The sequence below is a fragment of the Plecotus auritus genome (genome assembly GCF_963455305.1).
Source record: "Plecotus auritus genome assembly, chromosome: 5".
In the NCBI taxonomy this organism is placed as follows: domain Eukaryota; kingdom Metazoa; phylum Chordata; class Mammalia; order Chiroptera; family Vespertilionidae; genus Plecotus; species Plecotus auritus.
Genome location: NC_137776.1, coordinates 55,485,120 through 55,495,742, shown reverse-complemented (window position 1 = coordinate 55,495,742; position 10,623 = coordinate 55,485,120).

Sequence of the window (10,623 nt, the reverse complement as noted above, 5' to 3'; positions counted from 1 at the left end):
AAAAAAATATGTAATTTACTGCCTCTTTCTTAATAGATCATTCTCACATTATATGATTTTGAGTATAGATCCAGTGTATTCTACTGCAGTAGTTTCTATAGAGAAACCTGGGAAAATGTGTACTCTGATACTGTGTTTTTTGCCAGTTATGAACAGATTACATCCATTTGTCTTATAACATATGGGTAATAACTCCTCAGGATTTATTTTCATTATTATTAATTTTGAAGCGGTAAGCTTCTTTAAGTGCCTTTGAATTCATAATGCACAGGGTGCCTTGCAACCAAATATATATACAATTCCCAGCATTATTGGTGTTTCCAATTTCAATAACTATAATATTATCACCTTTGGACTTTTATGGCATCTTTCATCCGTGGATCTTAAAGGGCTTTACAAACATTAATTCACACAACATTCTTGTGAGGTACAGAAATATCATTAACCCCATATTACAGATGAGGAAACAAGCGCAGAAAGGTTAATAATATGTGCACCACTTTTTACTTGTACAGTGCCTTTGATTCAGGGATCTCTAAGTACACCGGAAACTTCATGATGCTAGTAGAGGAAGACGGAGCTAATGCAGGCTTCAAGATTAACCCATGGCAGACTTTTTACCACATAGCATGTAGTTTGAGAAATTTTCCTCAGAATATAGATTAATAACATAATATTGCATTATATTCAAATAGTTTTCAGTTATAATTGGGAATCATGAATTCAAATATATCCTTAACTTTTTCTCTAGTTTGAAGTGAGTAGATGATTATGTAACATGGGCAATACACTATAAAATTGTGTATTTAAAAAAAAAAACACACCTCAAAATGAATTAGCACAGATGGTACCAGGTTTGTTGCTGTATGCTTTTTAAGGCATTAGTGGTTAGTAGTTTATAATAAAAATGGTAAATAATTTGTTTCATATATTTTTATATTGTTCATGGTCAAACACGTAAACTTTAAAATCAGACAGAGTTGGGTTCAAACCCCATTGTAGCTACTCAGACACATGTGTTCTGGCAAGTTATTGAAATTCTGATTTTTATTTTCTCCATCTTTAAAATTAGGTTAATATTACCCACTGTATATGATTATTTGGAGGCATAAACTGGGTATAATATTATAAATAGTGTTCGAGGACTTTATTTACCATATTTTATTTATATGAAAAATATACAGCAGGGATATAGAAATAAGTATCATTCTTCTGGTCACATATGAACTCTAAAATGAATAATATATATTCTAATTTGTAATCCATAATCCAACACCCCAGCATAAAATGAATGACTGGGTCCTAAATAATATATTCTCTCATATATTTATTACCAATATATTAGTGCATGAAATGTTTGCAATTGAATCTGATTATTTATTGATGCAGCCTAGTGAATCCTGATATTTTATGTTTGAATCATCTTATGTTTTATTTTTCATCAAATACAAGTTACTCACTCAAAGTTACAGGGCTAGTTGGTGATAAAATACAGAAGAGAGTATAGGTCTTATGACTTCTAATCTGGGGCCTTACCTACCTGATCACACAGCTTTTTTTTTTTTTTTAATGTAATTCTTTATTAATTTCAGAGAGTAAGGGAGAAGGAGAGAGAGATAGAAACATCAATGATGAGAGGGAATCATTGACCAGCTGCCTCCTGCACGCCCCCAGCCAGCCCGCAACCCAGGCATGTGCCCTTGGCTGGAATCAAACCTGGGACCCTTCAGTCCGCAGGCTGACGCTCCAGGGGTGGGCAAACTTTTTGACTCGAGGGCCACAATGGGTTCTTAAACTGGACTGGAAGGCCGGCTAGGGCATGATCACACAGCTTTTGAACACACTTATTGGGCTTATCATTTCTTGAACTTGAGAAAAACTTCACTAATATCATCAGAACATTCCAGGTCTCCTTTTCCATATTCATTTATGTATACCAATCAGCTTATTCTTTTCAAATGCCAGGGATGTATTGCTCAGTAGAGGAACTTCAGTACCCAGCAGTCTTTAATGTAAAAGGCAAACCTTTCCACTAATGAGCAGTTTGTCTAGTGTTCTTAACCTTATCAGCAGCTCCTCAAGTGATAAAGACTTAACTATTATGCACGGAAAGGTGTTGATAATTCTCAATCTTCGCGCTGAAAATGGCTCCTTTGTCACTTTTTAGAGTCTACTGTTAAACTTAGCACACAGCTTACAAATTACCTTGCTTGTTCTGCAAAGTAGTCAGCTGGAAGTATTGGTGGTCAGGCAGCAGGTGGAGCCTCCTCCTGTCAAGACAAGAATGATACCTGCTGCTTAATAGAAAAAGAACCATTTGCAGTTTAACGATGTAGACCTGTCCCAGGAAATGGACTGAGTTTAAAGACATGGTAGAGCGAATAACTTATTTTTTCTTTAAATAGTAAAAATGAGATTGAATATTAAATTCTGTACAAATAGAACTGAAGGCTGGAGGTTTTATCAACTCGAACATTACTACATAGTGGCTAGAATGATTTTATTCCCTTTCTGTTGGAATTCCTTAACCCATAGCTCATAGGGTCTTTCTTCTGCCAGCTTCTGGAATTGAAGGATGCAGGACAACATTGTCTCCATGTTGCTGCAAGAGAAACAATAAAAGCTTGATCAGCTGAATGCTTAAATATAGCTGAATGTTTGATGAGATGAAGATGTAATTTTGTCTATGTTCCCTAAGGATCTGGATTAAATATGACTACAGGGCCTAATCAAATAGCTAGTCACTGAACAACGGTCCCAACTGCATTTTTCATTCTAGGCATGCCTTCTTCCCCCCTCCTCCAAGTACATTACTTATTCACTGGTTTGTCAGCAGTGTGCATTATTAGCGCTTGAGAGATAAAACTTTAAGTGTTGCTCCCAATTAGCACAACAGTGACCACGCACCATGCTCTGTGCTTAATGCCTGCTCTCAGAGAGGAGCTGGTTTTGAAGGTCTGAGGTGGAGGAGAAAAAAAATGAAACAGCTTAAGCATTCATTTTGAGTGGAGAGACAGCTCCTATTAACATTTAACAGCATTTGTGCAACTTGGTGCGGAGGTTATGATGCAAATGAGGAGGAATTAAAAGTGGCCAGGGGTTTGTCATTGATGGATTGCAGTCTGGCGGTGTTCACACTTCTGCCGTGTCCATCAGAAGCGATTACTGTGTAATTAAACCTTATTTCTCTACTCTTCAGTGCATAATTACTTTGTGAATGTAACCATCATCTAAAAAAGCTACCAAAATGCTTTAGCATTTAGTCTAGCAGTCATTTCCCTAGCTTGTGTCAGATATAACCATCAGACAGTGCAAAAGAACTGTCACTTTTAATAAGAGGCAAAAAATTAAATGAAACAGTATGCTTATTACAGGAAAATTAGGCGTTCAAGTGGTAGAGTCCTTTTCTGCTATTTGCATAATTTATTCTTTTTTGTCCCTCACACCAGAAGCTTCAGGCAATTTTCTTCACATTTAAATAGATCGCACATTTAAGGCTACTTAAGGAAAATTATCACTTTGCATATTTTAATTGTTGTAAAGAAAGTGAATAGAAGAGGTCTGCAGCTTCGACTCTTGAGTCGGTCAGATGCTCAACTGTCTGATTCTGGAGCTCCCCACTGCTGCACTAGAGATAACCCTACAGTTCACAGACATCCACTTGCATTTCATCAGCATGCAAATGCAGCTCCAAGCACTACAATCAGTGGGCCTTTGATATTTACAAACTAGCCACTAATAACTAAAATGTAATTTGTTTGACATAACTTTAAATTTTCTTATCGCTGTGCCTTTTTTTTTTTTAAGAGAAAAACCTGATAAGTCCTGTAGGTTTAGAAAACTAAGAGACAGATCACTTAAACTAGATAATGTTCTACAGGTTGTAGAAATATAATTTGCAGCAAGATCATGTCAGTTTCTTTATAGAAAGACAGTCAACATTTTGAGTTCTTTTGTTTAATTTAGACTTGCTTTTAATCAAATGAACAATTCAAATAAAAATTTCAATAAAACTTTTTCCTCCATTAGAATTCTATCAAGTTAATAGTGTTTCAAATGAATGATTCAGTTACCAACGGAAGGATGTAATGTTTCAGTATGTTTGTGTTATAATTCAAAAAAAATGAGATCATCAGCACAGGGCATTGGAGAGCAAAAGCTATAAATAGGCCAATGCCTTTACAAACTGTTAATTATGAAACTGGTGAAACTTAAAAGAGGGTTCCAATGAAATCTTTGATCAAAACATAGTTGGCTTATTTATTGTACTTAAGTGGGTTAAAAAAAAATCTCAGTGGCCTAATTTGCTTAGGTTTCATTAGTAATTAAAAAAAACATTTCAAAGAGACAGAAAACTGAAGTCTTCGTTTTGACAAGACAGCAATGCTTTAAAGTATATTAAGATGTGAATTTGATTAACTCAGCAACACTTTTGTTTAATTACAAACAATTATATGTTCCCTTTGGCTACTGGTCATTTTCATTTACAATGCCATTGTCCTCCGTAAGTGCAAATTCTAAACACTAATGAATGTCTGAGGGACTACAGTTGGCACACATTTGTAGACACTAAGCAAACATTTGTCTTTGAAAGTAAGTGAAGTAAGTCTTAGTTTACAAAACCTATCAGTGTATGGCAAAGTAATATAAAACAGAACATTATAGAGACTGACAAAAGGTTAGCTTAAGATAGGAACTTATAATTTAAAAAGCCTACCATTATTTTGACCTAATGTGACTTTTAGTATATTCTTTATTCTTCGAATTTTGAAATATACTACAGTATTATTTTTTAAAGTTATGAAAGGTATTTTTTTACTACCTTCAGAACAATGTTTTCCAAATGTACTTGTTTGCTTATTATACTTTGTGAAGAAAAATTAAGTAAATTTTAAAAAAGGAGAAAATTTGAAAAGATCTTTACTATTTCCCAGAGGTAATGTGCAGCTGAAGTCTTTCATGTCTGAGTCTAGCATATTTAGTAGAAATAAAAGAAAGTTATTTCTGGCAGCAATCTTTGTATCACTGAAAACTTGGTTAAATCAATTGACTCAACATTTTCCATTTTGATTTTCTTCTTTTTTACAGGTGAGTATTAACTGTGTTGCTTTAATAGTTAAAAAGAAGAACTGCACATATTCTTTGACTCTGCTCACCACCTCTCACCACTGCCAAAATGACAATAGCTGGAAACATAGTTGAATATAACAGAGAATCGAATGCAATGATACACATTTCTGAAAATAGTACTATATCCTGTGTTTACCTTTTAATATAGAATTGCTTTTGTAATTGGAAATTAGAGAATATCTCTATTTCACATGACATTTCTAAGATAAATTTCTTGAAGGCAAACATAAAGTACCTCCTTATAATACGACTCACATTTTTAATAGTACTTTGTACTGAAGGAGGGCATGATGAAAGTTGAAGATAAGGGGAAAATTTGAAAGTATATTTCTTCTGAAGGAGTTGTAAAAGGTTCATTTATCTTCATAATATCCTTTATAAAAGTTTGCTTCCTTCCGGAAACTGTAGATGATGATAATGTACTATTGGTAGTATTGGGAATAATTGCAAGTGAAGTTGGCACTACCTTGCATGGTCTACCCAATAAATGCAGACTGTTATCACTAAATCAAACAACTGTAAACATTTCACTAAGAGTATCAGTCAGGTAAATTAAAATTGAAGTCCAAAAGGTTCTGGCACCGATGATAGTATATTATGTTACTTTTATTTTTTAAGGACACTGCCATAGTTTCTGAACAATGGCTAACATTTGTCTCTATGTTTAATCACTGTGCCACGTAAGTATTAAGTCAGTTGGGACTTTAGGCAATATCAGTACCAGTGAAGAACATGGCCTTTTAAGTCAATATTACTGAGTTAAAATTCTCTCTGCACTGTTTATTATCTTTTTCACTACTAAATTTTCTAAGATTCAGTTTTCTCCTCTGTAAAATGATCATTTACTTCACAGGGCTGTTGACAAGATACAAGATACATAAAGCACTTAGCACTGCACCAAGTCTATAGTAAATGTCTGAAAGTGTTAGTTGTTCTCACTACGATGCTATAGTATATTCAGATTTATATATACATATCTGTGATGATGTAGAATTTACATTCTGCCTCATTATTTTTCCTTAATAAGAATAAGAACACTTTGAGTTGTGAAAGTCATAATTTTTTTAAAAAACAATGTAAACTCACCTTCATTACTTATGTATGTATTTATAGAAGAGGAATTCTTAAATATCTACTAATGTATGTTATTTAGTATACTCTATTTTCAAACATAAAATTTATTATTTTATTAGACTAAAATAATTTTTCATCTTAGCATTATAAGACACAAGAGGCCCAGTGCATGAAATTCATGCACTGGAGGGGGTCCCTCAGCCCGGCTGGCATCCTCTCCAATCCAGGACCACTCAGGGGATGTCCGACTGCTGGTTTAGGCCCGATGCAGGATCGGGCCTAAACCAGCAGTCGGACATCCCTCTCACAATCCAGGACCACTGGCTCCTAACCACTCACCTGCCTGCCTGCCTTCCTGATTACCCCTAACCCCTCTGCCTGCCTGCCTGATCACCCCTAACCGCCCTCCCCTGCCAGCCTGATCACCCCTAACCACCCTTCCCTGCCAGCCTGATGGCCCCTAACCGCCTCTGCCTTGGCCCCTGCCACCATGCCTTTGTCCGGAAGGAGGACCGGACGACCGGAAGATGTCTGGTCACCCAGTCTTATTAGCATATTACCCTTTTATTAGTACAGATTATAGTAAAAACACTGTTACCTACTTATTTTTATTTCCACTAGCTTGTTAATTTTTATTTGACTTTTTTTCCTAAAATTTATTAGCCTGTCATTCATTGACAGGTGTCTATAACCAGTAATGACTTAAAATTTTGGATACCCAACTTATTAGATTTGCCATCCCAAAAACATAACAACTGTCACTGACATATAACAAACAACTCTTTCATATTCTATACAATAGAGAAAATAGCTTAACAATTTCATCTTAACTGCACTTACCCAAGTATTTGAAAAGGGGATTTAATTATACTTACTAACACAGTTTTAGCCTCTCAGTGTTCACTGTCACAATACATAGTTTCATTTGCATTGTTGTTCTGAAGATGATAAGCATATTGTTTTGAGTTTGGTTTTAGGGAAAATAAAGATATTGGACCAATTTTATGGTAAATAAATATAAAACACCATTTACTCAGTGATAAAGCCAAGTTTGTTCATTTCTGTTCTCCTGGCATTCTTCACTTTCTGCCTTTCTCAGGGAGAGTAAATAACATACAAAGTGGCAAGGATATGATGAGTCCACCTCCCAAAGTCAGTATCAGTGATATACATATTAGATCAATTGTAATTTTAGGCAGTATAGAATTACTAGTAACTCATCCAGTATATTTCTACCTAGTTGTGTGAATTCTATCCTTCTGGAGGCTCTTATCTGATCATTCAGTCCTATTTATCAGAAAGGGAATTGTGTTTTCTAAAAATAAAAGAAATGGTACAGATACCGATCATCCAACTTTACAAACCACAGAGAGAACAGGTAATTGAAACTGCTTGCCTTTGGTCGAAAAGTAACTAGCACTAGGTGGTGATGTAAATGTCATTGTCAGGAAGAGGTTAGACATCTTTCAATTTAAATGGTTTGAAAGACAATTTTGGCCATTGAGTGTCATTTAAAATTAAAACTTAACTATAACAGTAAGGTATTACTTTATTAAGGATCCAGGCTCAATTTTTAAATTAAGACTTTATTTTTAAAGAACAGTTTAAAGTTCACAGCAAAATTAAAAGGAGAATATAGTTTTCATACATCCAGGCTCAATTTTAAGTCAGTCATTTAACTAACATAGATCAGAGTTCTCATACATATAGTAGAAGTAGGTTAGCTTGTAAGAGTTAGTAAAAAATGACTTTCTAAGGCTCATGGTAACTGCCCTATTAATGATGTGTGTTTATTACTTATTATTTACAGAACTGTGCAGATAAATCCATTAAATTAAACTGAGTGAATATTTGGTTACTTAATATGATTTGTATTTAGATGAAGTCTTAAACCTTTCTCTTGGTGGTATTAGAATCATTTGACTAAAGCATCAGGTGATATGATGATATAGTAAGGTATCTATAATAATAAAAGCATAATATGCTAATTAGACCAGATAACCGAGCATCCTTCCGGACGTCCTTCTGGACAAAGCTGTGGCGGCTGTGAGGGCCAAGGGCAGGTAGCCACTACGGCCGGCAATGGCAGCAGCAGCAGCAGGGTGATGGTGGCGGCGCCTTCCTCTGATCAGCCCTGTTGCCTCCTGCAGAGGGAGGCCAGACTGTGGCTTAGGCCCGCTCCCCGCAGGGAACGGGGAGCAGGCCAAAGCCATCCCTAGGACATCCCCTGAGGGCTCCTGGACTGTGAGAGGGGGCAGGCTGGGCTTGAGGGACCCCCCCCCCCACAGTGCATGAATTTTTGTGCACTGGGTTTCTAGTGTTAAAATAATGTGAATGTTATCAATGTGGTAATTTATTAGTTGTGCTATATTTTCACAGTTTTTTACCTTCAACATTTTTCACTAAAATTTGATTAAAATGGAAGGAATGAGAGTAAAAATGATCTAACTTATATATTCATCACTTTTTATCACATTAGTGAAAGGAGTTTTAGGGGTAAAATAAGCAGGTTGAGGAAGATTTAGGAATAAACAGGGTCCATGGGGGAGGAAGGCTTGGAACCCATAGGTGAGGTTTGGATCTGCCAACAGGCATACATTCACAGAGAAGAAAAAAGGGTGCCACAGGAAAAGGGAAGAGGAAGACATCCATTCACCGAAGATAGGGAAAAGCCACAGGGTATGGGGAGAAAGAGGAAACAAACTTTCACAGAGGACAGAGAATTGCCAACGAATGGGAGAAAGAGGAAAACAGATTTTCACAGGAGATAGAGAATTCTACCACAGAAGGGGGAGAAAGAGAAGGGGACACACGTGGGGTTTGACCTTTGAAGATGATATAGTGACCAATCAGAAGGGAATATCAAGAAACAAAGAACTGCAGCCTATATAAACCTTAGAAAAAAGGAGCTTAGTGGGACACCCCCTTGGAACGCTCTCCCTGTGTGGAAGTCTGTACTTGCTTCCAATTAATTTCCACCCTTTTCATCTGCCACCTTTTGTCCATGGCTTCATTCTTCCAATCCACCTGAACAAGAACCCGGGAAAGAAACCACCTTGCATCCTGCTCAGGAAAAACAATCCCAGTCATCAGTGATTTTTATTCATTTTAATGACACTTACCCACATTTATTGAAGTTCCATGTTTCAAAGTGAATTGCACAGCATTCAGTGGCAAAGTTGATTAGAATCAAACCTTTCTGCATAAAGTAATTGTTTAGGGCTGACAACGATTTTAAAGTAATTTGACTCATGTTTACAGTACAGCTTCCCTTCTCTTGATTTCTAGATGATAGCTAAGTCACTTAGCTCACTTTGAGAAGGGCTAAAATGACTCAGCCTCAGGTGTTTGAATATCCCAAAGAATTGGAGATCTGTTGGGACAAAAGTTTTCTACCCCAAGGCCAGTGGTCCTTAAGCAGCATTTTGGGCCTGTCTGGTGAGCTTGATTAAAAATGTAAATAGAGACCTACTCTATTTATTGAATCAGAATCTCTGGGGGTGAGGTCCAAGAAACTTTGAACAAGCCTCCCCAGATAATGTCTATGCATGCTGAAGTTTGAGAAACACTGCCCAAGACCAAGGAGGTGTAAAGGAGACAGACAAAAAACAGGTTGATGGTATCTAGATGGTCTAGAAGAGTGAAGAGTACATTGGTACCTTCCACAATCTTCAGCTAGCAGCAAAAATTCATTTGCTCCATATTCTATAGTATTGAGAGTTCTCTACCATCGTAGTAATAGTTTAAAGGGAGATACAAAATGTGCATTTGGGTGAGGTCAGGAATGGGAACAAGAGACAAAAACAATGTCTTGTAAATGTGTTGGGGCAAATATAGTATGAGCTGATTACTTAATTCTTGGATAATTTCCAAATACTATAATTTCATAGCATTAACTTGAAAATAGAAGGATTAAAAACTGTTTTGTAAAATCATATTAATATGGTGAGACAAATATGAGTGTTTTTTTTTTTTACTTGTTTTGAGAGTATTGGCTAAAATAGCAAGCATTTTGATTAATATATAACATTTTTCATTATGTCCAAATGATAAGCAATATTTATTTTTCTTTGTGCCGAAACTAATAAGTCAATGTGTAACAAGAGGAAGCACTTCGTTCATGTATTAAACAAGGCAAAGCAGACAATAGGAATATAAAGAGCAAAAATAGACATTGCACCACGCTTTAAACACTCCTGCAAGAGGCTTAGCAAATTATAAATCACGGCTGCCTAATCCAAAAGTATTCCTTTGCTTCTTTCTAAATTTAAGAATTATGCATTATCCAAAATCAAGGTTTCCTTGTACTTTTACACTTAATATAGCCTCATATTACTTACTAATTTTGCCATTCAATTCTCCACAGTTAACATCTAAAACAGTTCTCTTGGAACTAAAGATTATATTTGTGGTCTTTTG